Below are 22,484 nucleotides of genomic sequence, written 5' to 3' on the forward strand. Positions count from 1 at the left end.
TTCAGTCCTGTGATCCAACTGCTGGCTTCATGAAACATCAAACTGTCCATGAGCAATCACAGAGTCTGAAGTCAGTGGAACTAGATAAATTTCAAAAGAGCAAGAACTGAAAGTCACCCTGTAATCCCTTAATCAGCTTCTTTTGACTAATTTTACCCACATTTAGCATTGAAACTTAATTATGAACGTTTTCCTTACTAACATATAGCAACTATAAGTAATGACCCTAGGCAGCATTTTTTTTCCAATTAGATGACTTCAGATTTAGGATAAGGAGCAAACTTGTATAATTTTTCACCAGTGTCATATATAAAGGTCAAATAGGGGACATTTAAAAACCCACAACTCATAATGAATAAACAAATCAAATTTCAGCAGCCGTGCTCCTGAAGAGCAATACAAATTAACGATTAATGACATCAGTCAATGAGTGACCTTTAATAAATTCATAGACGTGTTTAATCAAAAATTATAAGTGGGAACTCAGTGGTTAAAGTGGAACCCGCTTAACATCCTATTACTTTGAAGTGAAGGCATTAATTTATCTTCAAATTATATAGCACTAAATATTGAGCAATATGTCGAGGAAGATGCTTTATGAGAATTAGTGGAAAGTGGATGAAGTATGCTCATTTGCTTTTAAAATACAAAGTACTTGCTTTTAACATTCTTTTTTTTATAGCTCTCTAGGAGCAGCTACTTCTTGTACCCCTTCCTCCCACTTGCTTTCACTCTCCAGAGGCATAGCTCACACTATGGTTCCATGAAATAATCTGATATTAAATAGAAAGGTACCAAAGATAGAAGTAAAGTAAGTCAGTTGTGTGAGACAAAGCTTTGAGAAATTCACTTTGTTAGTTCAAAAGGATTCCAAAATTTTGAAGAGCTAACTCTTTTTCATATAGACATTATTCCAGATCACATATCACCCTTTCCACTGCTTGCAGAAAGCCTGCATAAAACTGTATCAGGTCATCTTTGTGAACAGAAATGCAACTATGTTATATCTGATCAACTTGGGACCCTCAGGGAATTGAGTGCACAAATCCAGTGATACTGAACATAGAGACATGAATTTAGTAGCAGACATTGCTTCTCTGGTACAGATTAGAGAAAACCTGAAAGAAGTTGAACTCCCCACTCTACCCTTCCTATGGTTTGAATGAAAAGCTGGGAATACACTATTTCAGTTCCCAGACTGGGTAACTTCTTAGGTAGGTAGAGCAGGCTGGTGAAAGGAGAACCTGAACTTCTCTTTCGGTTCTCTTAAAAGTTCCACAGTTGCTTCCTTTAAAAACAAGTTTACTGGTACACACTCTGATGAAAGGATAAGCAAAATAAACAGAAAGTCACAACAAGGATCTGAGGAAGAGAGATGAGTGGAGGAACAGTAGCAACATCAGTGAAAACTTAATCATTGAAAATTAGAGCACACTGGATAAGCTGTTCCTGAACTGAGATGAGTCAGCAGCAGAAAGTTTCTCTCTCCTAGACCTTCAGACTAAAAGGGGATTACTGCCTATAAGGGTACAGGATTTATTACAGGATGAAAGGCGAAGAGGATTTTGGACTGCATAAAGGTTATTATGGGAAGTTTCAAGTAAATTGTGAGAATGTTCAATATTTTTTATAACATGCTTAAGGGAAGAACTGAAAATAGGGAAGGAAGGTGACCAAGGTGAACTGGGAAGGAGCACGCATAGGAAAATGGAAAGGAAAGGTCACAAAACCAGTTCTGTATGAGTAGGTGTCTGCTGGGCATGTTTGTTTATACTGATCACGGGAGGGAGGAATAGGCTGTTTATGAGACTCAGGTTTATGTGGGGGCTGTGTGCAGTTTTGTAGGTGCTAGTGCAGGCATCGTTCTTCACAGTGCTCTGTGTGGCCACAGCCACATTAAACCCATGCACATACTGGGAGAACCTTGCTTCTGGGGACAGGGAGCCACAGCAGCTTCACATATACTGAGCTTGGACAGGAGAGTCCTACCCTACCAGATTTAGCTGCCTCTAGCAATTCCTGCAGAACAGTTTGGAAGACTGGAAGCAAACATGTTACTGCTATAATTTTGCAGAGCAGTATTTCAGTCACCAAACACTTTTTTGAATTTAGAAAGTTGAGAGTCATGTCTCCAAAGATTCTCCATCCCTGGAAATAGTTAAGGCCCAATTAGGCATGGCCCTGAGCTACCTGCTCTAGCTGACCCTGCTTTCTGCAGGGGCTTGGATCAGATCTTTATTGGTCCCATCCAACCTCAGCCATCCTGTGATTCTCTGACAAAAAATCTCACCCCTCTTTTCCAGCTCTCCTAAAAATTATGCATTGAAATGTAAACAAAAGAATTAAGTGAAAGCTCTTAGGGGACAAATGCCACTTCTTAAGAAGCTCGATGATCTATATGGCTTTGGCTCACAGACTTAAGACTTAAGTTTGCTCCCTGTGCCTCTGTAGCTGCACTAACACAGTGTTGCCAACAAATCACATTAGTCTGGAGTCCTCCCATACCACTGCAGACCCTTGGTTCAGACCTGCTTCTGGTTCAAGCAACTAAAAATCCAAAGAGGTCATGAAAAATGTAATACAGACCTCTGAAGCAGCATAATTAGAAATAGCAATTTACCAAAGCTCCCTGTTTTATTGTAGAACTAGTAAAAGTCAATTTAAAAGGGAAAAACTAAAACCAGATACCATTATCAACAGAAGGTACAGTAGGTTTAGGGCAATTGGGTACAATATTTTAGGCCTAAGTTGCCTCAGTGTAGAGCCTGACACTTTCAAAAGTAAAAATAAAAATAATAATAAAGTGTTTTCCTATAAAATTTCAACTCTTAAAATATTTATATTCCACTTGAACAGACTTGTCTAATAAAACACTTCAAGATCAAGAGGAATCACTGAGGCATTTAGTCTGCCTTTGCACATATCTCAAGCTAAACAACATACCAAATTACTCCTGTAGTCACATCAGCAATAAATAGGTCTGACTGAATCACACCTTTCAAAAAAAATCATCTAAGAACAATCTGGAAATATCAAGAGATGGAGAATGGATCATTTTTCTTACTCTGTAATTCCAATGGTTAACACATAGAAACTGAAAAGCTGTGTGCTTTATTTCTAACTTGAATTTGTTTGATTTTAACACCTAGCCATGAGTTCTTGTTATGATTTTCTCTGATAGATGAAAGAGCCTCTAATACCCAATATTTTCTCTCCATGAAACTTAACAACTGTAAATGACTCAATGTGATGATGTAATATGCAGAAAAAGATTACTTAACTTCAGAGAAAATTTAGGAAGCAAGAAAACAGAAAACCAGACAAAAGCTGCTGGATGTTGTTCCTACCAATCTTTAAACCTTTTAACAACATATTTTTATTATTTTTGTGGGGTTTTTTACTGTTTGAAGTTATTGAAACACTAGTATTAAAATCAAAAGTTGTCTACACTTCGTGGCTCAGGTTGGTTGAAACCATCCAGAGGATGGCCATGAAGATGATGAGAGGGCTGGAGCATCTCTGCTATGAGGACAGGCTGAGATAGTTGTGCAGCCTGGAGAAGAAAAGGCTCTGGGGAGAAAGCATTACAGAAACCTTCCAATACTGAAAGGGCCCTAAAGGAAAGCTGGGGAGGGACTTTTTACATGGGCATGGGGTGATTGTACAGGAGCGAATGGCTTTAAGCTGGAGGAGGGCAGATTTAGGTTTGATATTAGAAGGAAATCATCTAGTGTGAGGTTGGCGAGACACTGGAACAGGTTACCCAGGAAAGTTGTAGATGCCTCGTGCCTAGAAGTGTTCAAGGGCAGGTTGGATGGGGCTTTTAATGAGCTGGTCTAGTGGGAAGTAAATTTTGAAAGCAGTCAAAAGTCATTCCAAGCCTGAATCGAAGAAAAATATGTGCCCCTACAATGCCTTGTTTCCATTGTAAGGGCATCCCTTCTGCTCCTTAAGCTTTTCAGGAACATAAAGAAGGTGAGACAGAGCTGCAGCAGGAGAATTTCTGCAGGCCTCCATTACAGTCAGATCCACAAGGAAACACTCCTAGGGCAGCCCGATTTATTACCTTAGCTGCATCATTTCTCTCACTCTCTTTCTCTTCCTGCCCTTTTCTGCCTCTTCTAGGTGGCTTTGAACTAGTGACAGAGAATGATCTTCTGTTATGTGTTTGAATTTGAGTGTAAGCCAAGCAGCTCTGCTATTGTTAGGGGGCTTCTGAGCTTTATTGTGAAAGGTAGTGGCAGTAGGATGGTTTAGAAATCACAGTAATATTTTACCTGATGATACCTTCTACTGGGGCCCAGCAAGCTGTTATTGACATATCACTATAGTCAGTGACATGTAGTTAATCATTATATCACTAACCAGAATCAATGGTCATGACTTTGAGCACCTCTCTTCAAATTTCCCAGTGAATAACTTGCACTGGCTTCAAGACTTACATAACAGAAGGCTGTTTAACCTATAAACCCTGTGGCTGTAGGAAAGTACCATGGGTATTTGTCACTACAATGTTTACTGGAACACAATTGTACTCCAGTAGCAAACTATATACATGTTTCTTTCTGACTGGAAAAGCATCCCTGTCAAATCTCAGACGTATAACACTATGGAAAGGGAAGGGAAGAGTTCTGTGATAACAGAAGGTAGAGATGGATTTTTTTTTAATATATATATATAAAAAAATTAGAAAAGAAAAGAAGGAAAAAGAAGTCCTCAGATCTCCACCTTGTATGGTTCATAGGGAATGAATGTATAAATACCCTTGAGGACCTAGTTGTGAGACTCAGTGCTGCTGAAGAGTACAATATTGAGTTATTCCTTATGCTTGTATTTTTTGTCATGTTGGAGCATTCCAGGTTTTACCTTGATGTTTAGTTTATCCTTAGTATCCTGTCTAAAGTTCACTCCTTAGACCCTTTCACAAGAGAATGTAGGTGTAAGGGAAGGAGTGTGACAACCCTTTCCTTAAGAAGAAAAGTTAGAGTGGCCAAACATGAGTACTACTGTTTCTTTTTCCTATAGTAATGTTAAAACACAGATTGCATCCTCAGAGCATAGCAGTCACATAAAGTTTTCCTGCCTGATGCATTATCAGGGACAAGTAGAAACACATCTTCACATGTATCTTCTGAATATTAGTTCTCAGGTCAGTCCCAGAGCTAAGCCAAGTTTTTTACTCACTGTTTCCATCACATTTCCACTTATATCAGACACTTTCATTTCCTAATTGAATTAATTTTTCCGTTTCATCTAAATGATGGCTTCAGCCTGGTGCATTGTGGCAACAGGGCAGCTTAATATTGTGATGTTGCACTCCTGTCTGTACAGATTCTATTCCCAGACTGCCAGCCCCTGACTAACTTTGGATGTATTTCCCTGTTACAGATTATGTATCAGAAGCTAGTTGCTTGTTTTCATAGGACAAACTACCAATTAAAAAGCTGACTCTGTCTTTCTGCACTGTACCAAATGTCACTAAGTAGCCAGAGGAAGGCATTATGGTTCTTCAGTTAAGAGACTATAAAAAAAAAGCAACAGGACAGGACATAAATTTGGAAGAAATATTCAAAGAGTAATCTGAAATCATCTCAGCAAGTCTGTGGAATTATAGATCAAGACAATCACCCAGTCAAATAAAACATGACAAAAACATTAAAAAGCTACAGATGATAACCCAACTTCCACCAGTTTCAGTTCATCTATCTCTGTTGCATAGAACTTCCTAACTACAGCTCCAAGAACTGAGACAGTTTTTGAGTAGAAATTTTCCAAATTTAAATTGGAACAATTAAGGATCTCCAAAGTTTTTTATTAAATTTGAAGATGCTAGGCATTATCAGATCAAATATTTAAAGAGAAGAAGACAAAAAAGTAGAAAGTCTGAATCATCCAGTCCAGTGCTGGCACCGGTGTCTAAAACCAGTTTTCCTCATGCATCCAGGTACCTAGACATCCAAAATCTTTTAGAAGATAAATTCAGATACTGAGGCAGTTTCAGCTAATGACAAATCCCAGCTCCTAGATATACACTCAGGAAACTGCAATCCATTAATCTAGGACTTCACTTTAGGGCAAGATGAAAAAACACCAAAAAAATGAGGAAAAGTTTCTCCATTTTTATGTCCTGGAGCTTCCAACAGATAAATATTGCAAAACAGATTTTTTTCTCTGAAATTACTTTAAATTGTTATTAAGGGCAAATCTTTTTAAGACAAAATTCTTGGCCTGAAACAAGATGAAGATTTATCTTTTTACTAAGTGGATACTCTATGTTGATTATTACAAGGAATTTTAACTTTTGGTATGAACTTCTGTTAAACACTATTGAACACGTATTAAAACAAACTTCTGTTACATCGAGCAAGTTAAGATAAAATTAGATTTTCATACTCTAAAACTTGTAGGGTTTGATTCCTTGAGCTTTGTGTTTCGTAGCAATGTTTTTCCATTTGCTTTTAGACTACAATACTTATAGCTATAAGCTTTATCTTTTCTAGTTTATGTCCTTTCCCCATGCTGCCATTTGTATTGACCTCATTTAAAGCAATCCAGTTGCTGAAAAACTGCAAAGATTAATGGGATATGAGAGATACAAAAAAGAGTAGGGGGTAAAAGAAGAGGAAAGCAATCACTGGATTTTTTCAGATACTCCAACTTTTCCTCTGAGTAAGTGACGACTGACCCAAACATACAGTAGAGAAAGGGGGGAAGCAAAAGACAAGCAAAAGAGGAGTACAGAAAGAAGAGACAAAGAAGGAATACATACCACTTCCAGTAGCCTTGATTTTTTCACCAGTACAAGCTATTACCAACATAATAGACTTTTTATGTTAGCACTGCTGCTCTTTCAACAAGAACAGGCAGAGAGCATACTATTACTCTGGTTTATCCATGACATTAATTAAACATTCAGCTCTGCATCACCCATGATGATACACTACCTCTGCATAGTGTAATAAATACACATTCCTGGTTCATTATGAAGGGTAAATGTGAGGCACAGAGTCCATGACATAACAAATCATTTTGCAAGCAATTCCACTTCATCCAAATGCTTTAGAGGAGATGAAAGTCAGTGAAGCAGAAAGGGCTTTCATAAGACCATCTCAGTCTCCATCACAGGCAAATGGCTTCAGAAAGGATGTCTATGCACAAAAGTTTCCTTTCCTTTCCAAATCAATTCAACTCAAGCTGGTGAAGAGATACGGCTATGGAAAGCAGTGGGATCCACACTTGGGTATAGGAAGTGATTGAAAGTCCAAAGAATGAATCTAATACAAAGCCTACTAATTAATGAGAATTTTTTTCACTCCCCACCATCAGCATTCATCAGCATTCCCTGGGTATGGACCCACACTGTCCAGAGGCCAATTAAAGGGGCAGAACATAGTTAGAACGAGGTTTTATTGCATTGCCAACAGAATGAAAGGTGCATTATGCCTGAATATTCAAGCCTATCATGTTTCTAAAAGTTAATGAACTTACAGATGACCAAACCAGTGGATGGAGCACTTATTGTACTTTTGTCCATTTACTGTACAAGTTGTTACAACTCTGTTGAAAAGAACTTAAAAGGATTCATGTACAGATATAGCCAACTATCCAAATTACGCAGTATAAATTTAGATATTTTCTATTTGTACATGTGATTGCAAAACTGTTTTGAAAGCATGATCATTCTGCAAATTTTCATTTGCAAATGTACTTGTGTAACAGTAAGATTATTGTATCTTCTGTTCCCTTACCAATGATCAAAGTAGGGAACATTTTGATACGAGTGTACTAATACCTGATAGCACTAATATCTGATAGCAATATGCTAATAGTTATATGAGGGTTTTTTTATGAGTCAGCAATCCTTACAACTCTGCACAAGGAGCAGAAGTAGTATTGAGAAAACAACCAGTCTCAGTCCTGATTTTCAGCAAAATCAATGCTTTCAAATTATTTTGAAGTGCAGCGACTAGGAAGCCTATGAAATATTTACAAGAAAGCACATCATGTCTATGGCAGTTCTAATCTGTCACTGCAACATATGGTTTATAAATTGAAACAGGTGTGGGAGAACAGGTGGTCACAGCCATTCAAGGGCATAGCTGGAATTTACCATGAAGGAAAAAACAAGAAAACAAAAAATTTTAAAAAATGTGTGTAGCTCAGTTAGCTTCCATGCCATTTGTGGACTTAATGACAGAAATCACAGCTCTTCACTGGGGTAAGCCTGAGACCTTGTGATTTTGTTGCATACTGACTTCCCAGAACAAGTTGATGATAGCTGTCTGCCACTATTCTATTGCTTTGCCCCTAACTAATTTTTTTTTGTCAGAAATGGTACTAACTTGAAAAAAAATAAAGTGTTTTTCCATCTTAAATTTTAAACAACTTAAACCAGTGTCTGAGAAACAAATTATACAGTTGACCATTGCTGACTTCATCTAAATGTCAATCAAAATCCTACTCTCAACTGGTTCTTTTGCTGACTGATTTTTAGACACTGTTGTAGATACTGCCTTGCAGTAATATTAGCCATGGTGCAATACTTGAACTATCTTGAACATAGGTAAATTTGCTTCAATTGTACAAAAATATATCTAAAAAAAGCTCACATGTAAGGGACTAACACAAGACTAGAGCAGATCTCACTTCAATTGAGTATTCAAGTACATCTTGAAAGATCATCCATCTTGTACTGTCCCCCTGTGTAAAGGATGAGTCTCATCATTTAGTGCATTCACAATATTAAAAACTGAGCATTTCATAGATCTTTAATAAAAGGGTCAGTATCTATAAATTACATGTTTGGGTGGTTTAGCAGTTGTCCCTTGGATCACAGAAAACGATCAGTTCTGAAAACAATATTCACACACTTTCACACTGAAGTGCAGTAAATAAAATAAGCTAAACTTTAAATATACCTGGAGTCTGCATTTCTTTCTTAAATCATCAGCAACTCTTGGTCTGACTCTGGGAGCAGCTGAATTCCCACAGCCTCAGAAAGGTAGGAGTTTGAAGTGATTTCTGCTTTCTTAAATGCAGTGGACTTAGGCATAAAGATATATGCATTCTACTCAGATTAATCATTCTACTTTTTAATAATCTCAGACCACAAGAATTTAAAATAAAAATAACTTGTTCTAACCTCTGCTTGAGACCAAATTCCTTTTGGCATTTGTGTACTGAAAAGCTGTTTGCAGGAACATAGGAACCAGCACACCAGATCAAACCAATGGTCCATCTAGATAGGATATTAAGTGTGCTTATCAAGTCTCACAGTTTTCCTTTGAAATTTCTTATTCAAAAACTTCCTGCTTATTTTTAATCTTGTAGACAACAATCAAACCAGGCCATTAATTCCAGAGAGCAATTTAACATATGTCCTTCAACATCTTTCTTATGGATCTCAAAAATGCTAAAATTTACTAAATTGTGCTGTCGCATGCAGTCAGAACAAGTGTTCTGCCAACAGTGGACCAAATTCATCCCTAGCAACACTCCACAGAAGCCAATGGAGTTGGTCCAAGGATAAAAGTGGCCAGCTATGCATCATATTTACTGCTTGTTTCCATTCATCTGCATTAAAGAATAAAAAAGATAAACATTCACTACTTTTGCTATTCCTAAAGCAAGTCAGCTAAAATTACTTTAAAACAGTTCATTTACTAGCAGACACAGTACTGTAGCAGGAAATTTACAGTTAAAGCTTTTTTCTATAGTAAACTCTTTTTAAAAAAAAAAAAATTATTTACAGGAAACTATCTTGTGCTTTGAGGGTGCTTACATATGTAATTGTGTTCCATTAAAGCTGATGAGATTTAAGCAGTGCTTAAAGCTAAGCACATGTTTAAGTACTTCTTTGAATTAGTTCTCTAACTATATATACCATAGCAGTAAGCAACCAAGGTGTTTCTCTAATACTCTTTTAAGACTTCAAGAGGAGACTCACATGTGTAGCAGGAGACGAACTTCGTAGCGATGATAGGCTCTGAATGAGGACAGGATCAGTAGGGGACTGGCCTCCAACCAACACAGCTGCTGACCTGCTTCAGAGTGAGCCCCTTTGCCGGTCTCAGGCCCCACCTTTTATTGGCCCTTGATCTTTGAGCATGCGCACTTGGGCCAGCCCTAACGGCACAGGTGAAGCTGAGCACCGACTGAGCTCATTACTCGGCAGGTCCTGCCACCTGCTGCCTACACACATGGGACGATATCTTTTCAAATAGTAAAATACTGAAGAAAGAAAATCTAATTTTAGCTATTAAACTGCTAAAGCTATTTTGTTTTCTTGAGCCGGTCCAGTTTTTTGTAGTGTTTTTCAGGATCTCTTTCTGTAACATTGTATCAATAAGAATATTATCCCATTTCCAGAAAATTGGTGGTTTAGCCATCACATACTCACAGAAAAAAAAAAACAAAACAACAAACTAAAACTTAACCCGTGGGAAGAACTGTCACTGGAAGAAAAATTATATGAAATGACAAAGGATTTTGCAGCAGTGCATTTGTCATTTATTTATTTTCATCACCGAAAAAATAAAATAAAAAAAAAGTAAAGTTAGCCTCATCTTTAGAATTCCTGAACAGACAATAGGAATTAAGAATTTTAGATATCTAACCACTTAGTATTTCAATCACAAGTTATTTCATTGACTTTCCACTTACTGAAGCCACTAATAATGAAACAGAGGATTTGCAGGAGCTACAGGTGATGATCTGCTGCCCCTGCAAGTACATTATCAGTGCACAACAGAATAGTTTTGGATGTGTGATATATAAAAAAACTACAATGTTTTCATTAGTATCACCAATCTACTTTAAAAATATATCATGCATTTGCATTGAACTGGAAACAAAACAAAAAGCAGAGTTCAACAGGTGTCTTGCATAGGCTTAACATACAGATGTGAATGGAAAAAGAGGCATCTTTGCCATAAATAACCTTCTGAAACTGCACAGAGATGGTTGTAAGTGAACCCAGGGTCTAATCATAATTATGTCCCAACCTGTTTTTCAAGATGAGTCCATTTTTGCCTCACATTCTGGAGGCAATTGATCTATTCATTCCTGTTCTCCTGCAAAAGACAGAGGCTCAAAAAGATCAGACTTGACTTGGAGCAACTTGTCATGTTACAGAGAATCTGCAGAAGTCATTTATTCAATGGTATTTTCAAGTATAAATAGCAGGTTTTGGATTTGTCACCCCCCAGGAAGAGGGTAAAACTGAGTTTGTGGATAAAAATATGGTAAAATATTTTGCAAGCTACTTACTTTGCAAGCACTTACTTTGCAAGCTACTCTCTGAACCAATCTTTATGCCAATTTTTTAAATGTACAAATATGATACCTCAAAAAAGCTGCTGCCTAACTATATCCAGAAATTAAAAATCCAGGATTCTGCTGTTGAGGAACCTCACAGAAGTAAGTCTAAATGAGGCAGCTACAGCAAATAAAATAAAACCATCACAAATCATGAGAGCAGAAGACATTCTTCATTTTGGAGCATTCCAGGCCTACACATGTGTGGCTGTATGTACATATACCTGTGTTTCTATATACAGCAATACATGAGATTAAGTCTCTGAGAAGTTACTTCACATTCTGCTAATATTACAAGTTTGCATAGTACCTAGGGCTATTTTTTAATTGAATTCTTCTGTTTGTACATGAACAGTATTAAAAAAAATCCTTGAGGACTGCACTGCTTCATACTGGCTGATTTTGTTCAACACCGTTTTTGTTAACACTGAAGGAGAACTTGTTAGAAATAGACTTGTTAGAAATAGTCTGTAGTTGCTTAAGCTTTAAATGTCAAGTAGGGTTGAGGAGGGGGGTGATGTTTGGTTAATGTAAAAGACAGTTTCCTAAGTACAATTAAAGAGCATAATTTGTCAGATAGACTATTTAAGTAACATGAAGTGTCCTTTTTCAGCTCACAGCCTATTAAGGAAAAAAAAAAAAAAAAGAGAGAGAAAAGAGAAAAGAAAAAAACAAAAACCGAACAAAAAAGCACCAAATCTCAATTACCAATCACATTTCCAGAGAGAACAACAAGCTTTTAAATAAATTCTGGAAGACTGAAAACTGTTATGTTCCAATCTGCATTGAGTAAGAAAATGGAAAACAAAAAGAGAGGAAATTGTTTGAAACAATAAAAAGGAAGACATATATTACAATTAAAATAAAGAGTTTTACAGTTGTTTAACTGAATTTGTTTTTCCAAAGTTGCATACTTGATTGCAGTCTCTGAAAGAAAATAACTTGCAATTTACAGTAAAGAAGTGACAAACCTGAAAGCCCAGTGAAAAGAATTTTTTTGTGAGAGACTCTAGTACAGGCTTTTTCTTTTTTTCCTCTTAATTAGAACCATATAATAGTTAATAAAGATTAAATAAAAACCAGCAAAAATAATAATAAAGCCTCATGACAATTGCTTTTAGCCCTAGAATCTCAAAATGCCATAGGAAGGGTGGTATTTCAATCCGATATATAGCATTGCTAAGAATAAAACATGTCTCCCAAGCTGTCTATTGAGTGCAGCCTCTTTTCCTCTCCCTCTTGTATTTCATCCCAGCTGCTGGAGAAAAAGGAATATGACTGAAGTATTTAGTCAAAAGCAAAAAAAAAAAAAAATAGTAAAAAAAAAAATTCACAACTTCGCTTTCATTGCAATATATCTGTGCAGGGTGGAAAATCAGAGTTTTCATATTTCTTTCCAGAATTTCACAGGTGGAAATCTGCCTGAAATGTGCAATATATACTTAGTGAGCTAGATTTGTCCAAGGTGCATCTTCTGTCACTGCACACAGTCCTTTTCCATTGATCCATCCATATAACTTCACACATAGATATAAGGTTGCCTGAATGACTTCAGGCTGTTCAGATACCCCAAGAGAAGTGCTCAAAGTTTTCAATTTCTAGCTGTATAAGACTTCTGAATGGGAAAAACAGTGAAAATGTAGATAAACATAGGAATATGTGAAATGTAGCCTTATTCACCTAGTAACAACCTTCCTATGCATGACTGCAATTACCGAGCCTCAGAATTCACTTATCAGAACCCGAGGAGAAGTCAGGATGCAGATATGTAGGTTTTTTATTCTGCTAACTAAGTTCACATGTCCTTTTCCCCAAATTGTATATCCACAAAGAAAGCAAACACCCTAACTTCAGCTTTACAAAAACATTGTCACAGGAAACCCCTTCAACATGGGCTCCTCTCACAGGTCCCCAGGTCCTGCCATGAGCCTTTTCCAGCATGGGGTCTCCACAAGGCCATAGCCTCCTCTGGGCACCCACCTTCTCCATTGGCTGCAGGTGGATATCTGCTCCAACAGGGTCATCCCTGGTCTGCAGAAGGACACCTTGCCTCACCATGGTCTTCTCCACAGATTTCAAGGGAATTTCTGCTCTGGGACCTGGAGAACCTCCTCCCTCTCCTCCTTCACTGGTGAGCATGGCAGAGTTGTTTCTTACATATTCTCACTCCTCTCTCTGGCTGCTCTTGTGCACCAACTTCTTCCCCTGCTTAACTTTGTTACCCCAGAGGCACTGCCACAGTCACTGAGGGACTGATGGACTGATCCACTTTGGCCAGCACTGGATCCCTCTTGGAGCTGGCTGGCATTGTCTCTGCCAGACATGGGGGAAGCTTCTATCAGCTTCTCACAGAAGCTACTCCTGTAGCTCCCTGCTACCAAAACCTTGCCCTGAAAACCCAATGCATCAGTTAAAATTAGCAGCTTGTTAAGGTATATTACTAAAGTCAACATACCCAACTTAAACAAAATTTCCCAATAAAGGTTTTCTGCTAAAAGTGTGGGACAGAATATTTTTGTCTAGTGGAAACCTTGCAAACTCTGCAGAGCTTAATTTGGCAGCACATTTTTTGCACAGCTCTGTTACTTACCTAGTGCAGTATTCATATCCTCTTGCAAAGCCCAACATGTAAAATTTCTTTTTTGATAGATTTCTAGAAAATGCAGCCTTACAGCTCTGGTAATAAGGAACACCTGTCAGTAAAACCCCTGCACTGATCATCACCATCACATTCTAAGAGAGTCCAGCTACTTTGGTAATCCTCTCAACAGTTTCAGTAACTGGTTACTTTAGAACATGATGTATTTTTTAATTACACAGTCAGAAATATGGACATATTGATTTGTGCAGGGAACTGAAACGCTGTTCTTCATCAGTTCTCATCTTTGTCATTGCTGCAGCTACTTCTGATTTTCTTGTATTTTTAACTGTTTATCCATATGTCAATTTTTAACCTTTCAGGCATTTAAAAACATTTCAAAAGTACTGAGATTTTTTTTAAGTTATACTAAACTTCAGTTTTAATATAAGTATATATATAAATTAATGTTTTTATCTTGTAGGTCATCAAGCTTTAGCTAAAAGTTTTTATCATTTTAGAGAGAAGGATTCCTCATTTATATAAAGTATTTTTTTCTATATGATGGCTGAATAGTTGATTGGAACCTCACTTTCTTCCAGCCCCTTGTCCCTGGTAAACTGAAGCTGTGGTAATTTTTGAGGAGTAAGCAAAAATCAAAAAGGTTATATGATAAAGGAAATAATTTTCTTTAGCTAGAAGTCAGAATTTCACCTCGAGAAAGTTTTAAGAAAGCTAAGAAAATTTTTAACAAAAGATACTGATCTTACCAAAAATTGAAAAGAAGTAGTTTTATTTATACTACTTACAGTATTTATTATTCAGCCTAAACAATGATTATTTGGAAGCATTATCTCCTTATATCCTGCATATAGCTATGTACTTCCCCAAAAAAACCAAAACCAACCTATTCTGCTGTCAAAATAGATATCAACCCCCAGGCACTAAACAAACTGAGCACCTCAAATCTCCTTTTAAAATCATATTTACTGCCAGAATTTAAGAGTCAAACATTTCACAACATTGGTCTTTTCTAATTAGATCTCAGGGTTATGCAACCCCAGTTTTCATAGGGGAACACCCATTAATTATAAGAAAATTAAACTTGCAAAATTCAAGCCATATATGTAACAGAAATCTCATCCTGCCATCTCAGTTAAATGCTGTCTGGCTGCCTGATGTTCACAGGTCTTATTCATAAACAGCAACTAAATCATCTCACAGCCAATGGGGAATTTACAGGCTGCTTTCTTTTTTGTTTTCTCAGTTCAGATTCAGCTAACAGGTCAGATTATGCAGTTTCAGTTCTATCTACAGCTCAGCTGCCACACAGCAACATCTTATGCCTTCTGGTTGTCTGCAAGAATAAGCCAGTTTAGGGTGAATAGCTCTGTGAGCAGGAAACCTCAAAAAATGCAAGACTTCTGTGAGAGTTTCACACATCCTACACGGATTACGTTGACCACCTTGGGTCCCCAGTTCAAACAAAATCACCTAAATTATCATGCAATTTAAGCCTCTTTCCTCTGATATGAGTCAAGTTTCCTCTGTAAGTTTTCTGGTACACTATATGTTTTTTCATGCAGTCTGGGAAGGAAGAGTGACTGGGTGCTTCTTCAGTTTCCTGGTTCCACACTGAAAACACAATTTCCATAAACCCAGTCTCTGTGAGAATTTCCACCACTTTTTGTATTCAGACCTGCTTGAAGGTTAAAACTCAAACAAAAACCAGCAGAAAACTGTGCTAGAGATTAATTATGAGGAAACTGGAAAGACTGTTCAGCAGTGAGATTGCAGCTTCCTGCTCTGACTCAGACTCCCTATGCAAATGTGAGCAATATTTTCCTCTCCTGTGTGAGCAAAATTCCCAAATCAAAGTCACATTATGAAGATAAGTTAATTTATAATTTTAAGATCCAGTTACTATTATAAGGGGAGACCCATAAAATCAATGTTTGCAGTTAAACCACTTAAATTTGTTACTCATATGAAAAAAAATACTAAACAAAATCTTTTCTGATGCTCACAACTACTGTATTCTTTTCTTTTCAATTTGCTTTTAGCCCTCTCTGTCTTTCCAGTGTAGAAGCCTATATGTTTCATTCTGAAACTTTTAAACTGAGTTTACCACATTCCTCAACTGCTCTATTCGTTAATGCCCATGTCCCTTGCAAATTTCCACCTCCATTTGGCCATTGAAAAAAGGGTCTAGGAAAAAAGGAAATATTTTTATCTCACATAATTTTATTTTATAGACCAGCTGCTCAACTGGTTTTTGCTCCCCGGTAAATGTTAATGCAGAAGTAAGATCTGAAGCTGTCTGTACTACCAGAAACTCTGCTCTTGTATTCTCATTATTTTGGGGTCTTTCAGCAGCTATCCTCACTGTAACATTATGCTTTCTATCATCTGCCTGAATCTATTTTCATTACCTCTTGCTTGCTTCCATTACTTTAGCAATTTATAAATTGCTGTATTTTTTATAATTATATTTCAGCAATATCACTGAATTTTGTATTCACTAACTACTGCTATAAGTGTAAAACTCCAGTAAATTCCAGTTAAATTTTTCATTTTTAAATTAGGATAAAGTATAATTTAAACTTTTTTCCTGTATAGAACCTAAAAAACTGAGCTTAGTCTTCTGGGTTTTTTTTTACCATTCAATGCTCTCAAAGTCAGTGGCATACACTGCAATATTTTACACTATATTCAAGGTAAGGTACAGCCATAATTTTAGACAGAAATAGTATATCCATCATTGATTTTATCCTCCTAATAGAACAATCTAAGAAATGTATTTGTCTTCAGCAGTACAACTTCACTCCACTCCGGATTTCACAGACTATTCACACAATAGCTCCCAAGCTTTCTTTGTTTCTTGTACAGAAGCTATAACATTTTTCCTTTTCATGCATAGAGTAGTTTTTTCATTTAAGTTTTAAATTTACCTTCATTTGCTTGTCAGTAGATTTGTGCATTTACAATCAACACACCCAATCTTTCTGCATTTTTTCTAATTATATTTCAGGTTTAATAAAAGGATTTTTCCCCCTAAATTTTACTACACAATAGTAGATTGACTTCTAATTATATAACTAAAAGGTCTTATATTCTGGCATTGTTTGGGGAAACAGACAATGTGAAGCAATAAAGAAGTATAATCCCATTCCGCAGTCTGGAAAGAAAAGAGTCTCACATTATCATTTATGGTGTCAGAAATAATGTTCCTGGGAAGGATAAGGATAGATTATGATTACTATCTATCAGTCTTCTGTAATAAATAGTCCACAGAATAGCTATCAGGCTAATTTTTCCAAATCTGCATTGGAAGCTTTCATGTCACACTACCTTTTCGTCGTGATCATTTCAAATCGAAAGCAAGTAGGAAAGCATCTCTTTATTTATGATTCACTTCATATTTTTATTTGCCTATTAAAAAAATTCAGGAAAGTCATTTATATCAACAGGAACTTATATGATCTCAGGAGTTAAGGCGTAGTATTTCAAGGATACAGACATTTTGTTTTTCAACCGACTTGAAATCTCCCAAGCAATTATTTTTTTCCTGCACCATAATCAGAGACAAAGGTATCCTCTGTTACCTGGGGAAGGGTGTGGATACTCTTCTTTCAGTCCTTTACAAGAGATTCAAACATTGCTAGAAGGCTGAGGCCAGCCTTTATGTAAAGTTAATTTCCAAGCTAGTGTGCACACCAAGATAACATAGGTGGAGAAGAAACAGCAAAGTAAAACTAATGCTGCAACAAAGAACATGTGATTTGGTGACAATCTAATCTAATAATCATATTGATTAGAGTTAAGTAATTTAAAAGCTCATGTGGGGAGAAGCAGCAGGTGATGTGACAGACAGAACTTCAAGATTTGGAAGATAAGGGTCAACACTGTCATGGACTTGCCAGAGCCCCTGACAGGTAAAGGAAATTGGAGCCAGAACTCTGTACAAGATTAAAAAAGAGGTTCAAAGAGAGGAGGGTAGAAAACAGAAGATTAAACAGACATAGCAGCATAAAAAATAAACCCCACAGGGTCCTAAGAAATAATACAAGGATCTAGACTCCTCTGTAACAATTAATGAGACCTGACAAATCATGTTCAGCTGAAGCTCTGCTTATTAGTAGTAGGTGCTAAGTAAATCTAATGTATCCTGTGACCTTTGATAATGAAGTATTACAAGGCAGGACATGGTGCATTTTTGCTTTACCATTGCTCAATTAGGAAGAACAGCAAGAGGATTCCTTCTCCTGTCTGCTTCAGCTTGAATCTAGAGGATGGACCAGAGCTGTGCCCCTAAACAGCAAGCCTCGTTGATGATTGGTATGTGTTCCCTTAATCTGCAACCAAAGCTGGGGACTGGTGGCAATCATAAGAAGTTGTAACACTAGCTATGTCTTTCCTGTTCCAGAGCAGAACAACCTGCCCTTCTCTGAGCCCTAAAGGTGTAGACTATTTCATTTATAGGCATTCTAGTGCTTCCAAACCAAAAAATAGAGTACTTTGCTACTCATAAGCATAAGGCAGGACCATAGTTACAAACAAGAACAGCCTGTGTGGTCTCATGGCTATTTCGAGGTTAACATCTTTTGCTGCCTGCAAGGTTAAGCAGCATCATTCAGAAAGGGTGATTTTTAGATGGGTTATTCTTTTCCTCGTTTACTCTTTAGTGGTAGAATTGCAATGATTTAGGTTTAGATATGAAAATTATGGCTCAAAAATACAGTGATGCAAAATAATATATTTCAAAATATCCTTATGTAGGTCAGTGCTTGTCCATAAATATGGTAAGGACCAGATCCTGTGCCTACTGGACTGTCCATTGAAGCTGTATTATACTCATGTGAATCTGTTTGCAGGCTATGTTTATATCTCAAAATTCAATTAGGTTATAAACACTTGTGCAGAAAAAAGTGTTTCTTGACCCAGAGAGAGAATATTTTGCTTTGCAAAAATGGTTACTGCATACAGCACTAGCCCTGCATGAACTATATGGAAATGGATTTTATTTCAGTACATCACATTACATATCCGGTGCCCAACCTTGTCATTATAATTCCTCATACAATTATGTGTGGGTCTTATCTCCCTAAAGATTCTATCTTTATTTTACTGCCTCTGGCTCTCATCTGGAAAAGTTCTCGATCATATTGCAAAAGACTTTCCAAGCCCAGAAGTTAATGGCCATAGCAATAATTTCTACTTATGCATTCTACTCCCTAAAACCTCTGAAGCATCAGTGACATCTGCAAATTCAGAAAGGCATATGCCTAAGAATACGGTAACAGGAGCTTAGGGGCAGCAGCTTGATGATGGATTTTGGACCTTTTTACTTTAAGGATCAGTCTTTTCCAGACTTCTCAAGTGGCTTTATTTGGATGGATTTACAATAGATCACTTCAAAATTAATTTGGTGATCATGTACTTATTACTAAAGCAAGAATCCAAGTTACAAAACACGAAGGCAACACTGTTCTCTGTTTCCATAGAAAACTTAAATGTGGTGTAAATAGATGGACTGACAGATTCTCTGGTCCTAGGCATGTTTTAAATAACTAGGGCAGGATTGTAGAGAAACTAAACTGGATATGAAAATATGGATTGTTCTGACTGCTCCATTTTCTGGTGTCTCCCTTGCAGTTCTGTGTTCTAAGAGACAAAACAGTCCTATATGATTTGAGATCTTTCGTGTTGAATGCATAATTTATCTACACATTTCCCATTTTACTATCTATTGTTTTGAAGAAGTCCCTTGTTAAAATATTTTTTTTTAAATCTTTCTCAAATGATCTGCTGCATTTCAGGGTTAACCCTTGAAGTACTCTGCCATTCGTATTCCACACAGCAAATCAATGACTGCTGCTTATTTGTGATTTCTGCCAAATTACTCCTCTCTGCTCAGACTGAGAGTAGCTCAAGACTCTCATTTGGTGACAGCTGCTGGGAATGCTACTCTGTAAACTGAAGAGCAAAAAAAAAATACTCTATCAGCTAACAGCACACAGTCTTCTGAGATCTTATTTGAATATAGGTGGTGATAGCACATTTCCTTGTAACCCAGATGTACTTTACAATATGCTGAGTGTGTACTTACTTCAATCTTTATAGATGGTTACATTTCTTTAAATTATGTTCATGTAAACTCTTGCAGGATCAGGATAAAAGTTCAAAACTAAGCAGTCAAATGAAGGTGCAAATTCTTCTGGTAATTGGTTTACATCAGCTAAGCTAGTAAATCCATTTTTTTTCATACTAAATAATGATAAATTATGAACCCAGAATATTCATACACCTGAGTCAGTGAGTTAGAATGCTTCCTATCACAGGCAACAAAACCATATGTATCCTAACAGCCACAAAATAATTTTTTTCATAAACCCATCAATCTTCAGATTAGAATTAGTTATGTTTCTTACCTCCAGCACTTCTGCTGGAATTCTCTTCCACACTTCTCTGCCTTTCAGTACATACTCCTTTGTCCCTAAAGCATTTTAAAATTTTTTTTTTATTTTTTTTTTTTAAATTAAATATCACCTATCTGTCAATAAAGACATTAAGTATTTTACAAGGAGCAATCACTAGCTCTCAGCTCCTGCTCTGTAGTCTAAAGAAACATCTTTTAGTCACATACTGTAAGATAAGTATTTTCTATTGATTCTGATATCCTTTTCAGTCCTTCTCCAAATCCTTTTAGAAAACACGTGAGCAGACCTATGTATACGTTGGTGCTTCTTAGTACGTACCTAGCACTGGATGTTTTGTAGAACAGCCAAACATATTTTGTGTCCAAACCAGCAATAATCACTTGAGTTGACTCCCTTCCAAGAGAGAAATTTGGGTATTTGACAAAAGTTAGTCTGTGAGATCATCACTGGTATACATCAGTGAGTACTGTCTGACTGTACCATCAGGTCTGGCCACAGAGAAGCAGGAGTAAGGGCATTTAGTGTCATGGTATGTTAAACTTCAGAAAGTTTAGAATATTTGGGGTGTTCTGTCTTCTTTCTTAACCTGACCTGCAGATCGTAGCCTTCCCCATCAGACTGTCTCATGTGAGCCTGAAGTGTAAAACCAAGCCACGGAAATGACCCAGGAAGAAAGAAACTAAAACAGTCCTCCTTGCCCACCCTGCCCCCTGCCCCCTGCACTCAGCTCTGAATGTTACAGGCTATGACACAGGGGAGAGCAACAAGCAGCCAGGAGCTGGTGAGGTAGTCATAAAGAAATATAATAAGACACAAAAAATTCTACACCTAGCTTTTGTTAATTTTCAATGACTTCTGTAGTGCTGCAAGTATTTCAGTATTGATTTTCAGATTAATAGTTATCAGGGTGGGGGAAGTAGTTGGGTTTGGGATTTTTTTTTACACAAAGTAGGTTCTGAAAAAGGAGCATCAGTCTTGAAGTGAGAAGCTGAGAGCAATTTCTCTGATTTAATTAGGTTAATTTGTGGGAGAAAGGGTTGATGCTTAAGCAGGTATATGGCACCCTGTGAAGCAGCAGGTGAGTACTGGTGAGACTGAACATTAGATATTGTCCTACAAATGTATTTTGCTGGAACAAAAGGAAACTTGCAGCAAAAGCATCCTTTAAAGACATAAGAAGTAGAGTACTTGAAATACATTGGCTTTAGGCAAGTCCTTTCATGTACATTTAAATTATCTATGGACTCAAGTAGAGTCTCCAGAGGGGGCTGGCAAGTTTCGCAGCCAATGTTCAAGTCCTGTTTTAACATTGTGAACAAGAACTAGAACAGGCCTGAACGTGGGGTTTTCAACCGTGTGTAATAAACAATGTCATTATTCCCTACAGCAGGAAGATTCGTCTCCTGCTGCAACCTGATTCCCTCCCTGTAGTTAAAAGACTGATTCAGAGCAGGAAGGTAACCTACATGCCATGAGCCAGCCTCTGGAGATGGCTTTTCCCTCTGCTCTGCTTTCACTAACCTTCTGGTTTAGGCACCTATAACTCTAGAGAAAATCTCACCCATGCCTCACAAAAACGAATTTTTCTTCTGTTCAAGTTCAACTTTGTGCCAAGATTATTAATGAAAATATTACACGGCACCAGTGGCAAGACTGATCCTGAAGGAATTTCATTAGTAATATTTTCCCTTCAACAAAACCCATTATCATCTCTGCTGGTTCCTGACTTCCTTATTTGACCAGTCTGTCTTCAGGAGTTTACCTGCTAATTACTTGGGTAGTAGATTTACTTCTTTACACTTATTCAAAGGCAAAATGTTGACCAATCCTACTGCACTTTTGGGGAAATAAGTATTTAATTTTAACCTTTTTTCTAAGATAATTTTGTTTCTTCCATTACCCTCAGTTGTTCTTTCTCCAAGAAATGTTAAGGGCCTTGCAGGTTATTCAGCTCAAACCAATAGTTCTGTAGTATTGTAACATGCTTTTGGCTTTTCTCTTCATTGAAATTTGGTTGCATCCAGCTTTTAATGTCTAGTTTCACTATAATACATTATAGGTAGAAAACCAAAGTAGATTAATATCCATCTTAGATTAATATCCATCTTTTTGAGTATATAGGTTGCATTTACTCAAATTTTTCAGGTCAA

General features: G+C 37.0%; 1 long non-coding RNA gene across 1 annotated transcript in view; it reads left to right on the plus strand.

The window, feature by feature from the left end:
- The window catches only part of LOC139796357 (uncharacterized), a 136,207-nt gene extending 122,771 nt beyond the window's left edge, over positions 1-13,436 (plus strand). Inside the window, exon 4 of the long non-coding RNA XR_011725971.1 lies at positions 13,224-13,436. This is a non-coding gene — a long non-coding RNA (uncharacterized lncRNA). The remainder of the gene's footprint in view (positions 1-13,223) is intronic.
- The last annotated feature ends 9,048 nt before the right edge of the window (positions 13,437-22,484 follow it).

The sequence above is a fragment of the Heliangelus exortis genome, chromosome 4 (genome assembly GCF_036169615.1).
Source record: "Heliangelus exortis chromosome 4, bHelExo1.hap1, whole genome shotgun sequence".
NCBI classification, from domain to species: domain Eukaryota; kingdom Metazoa; phylum Chordata; class Aves; order Apodiformes; family Trochilidae; genus Heliangelus; species Heliangelus exortis.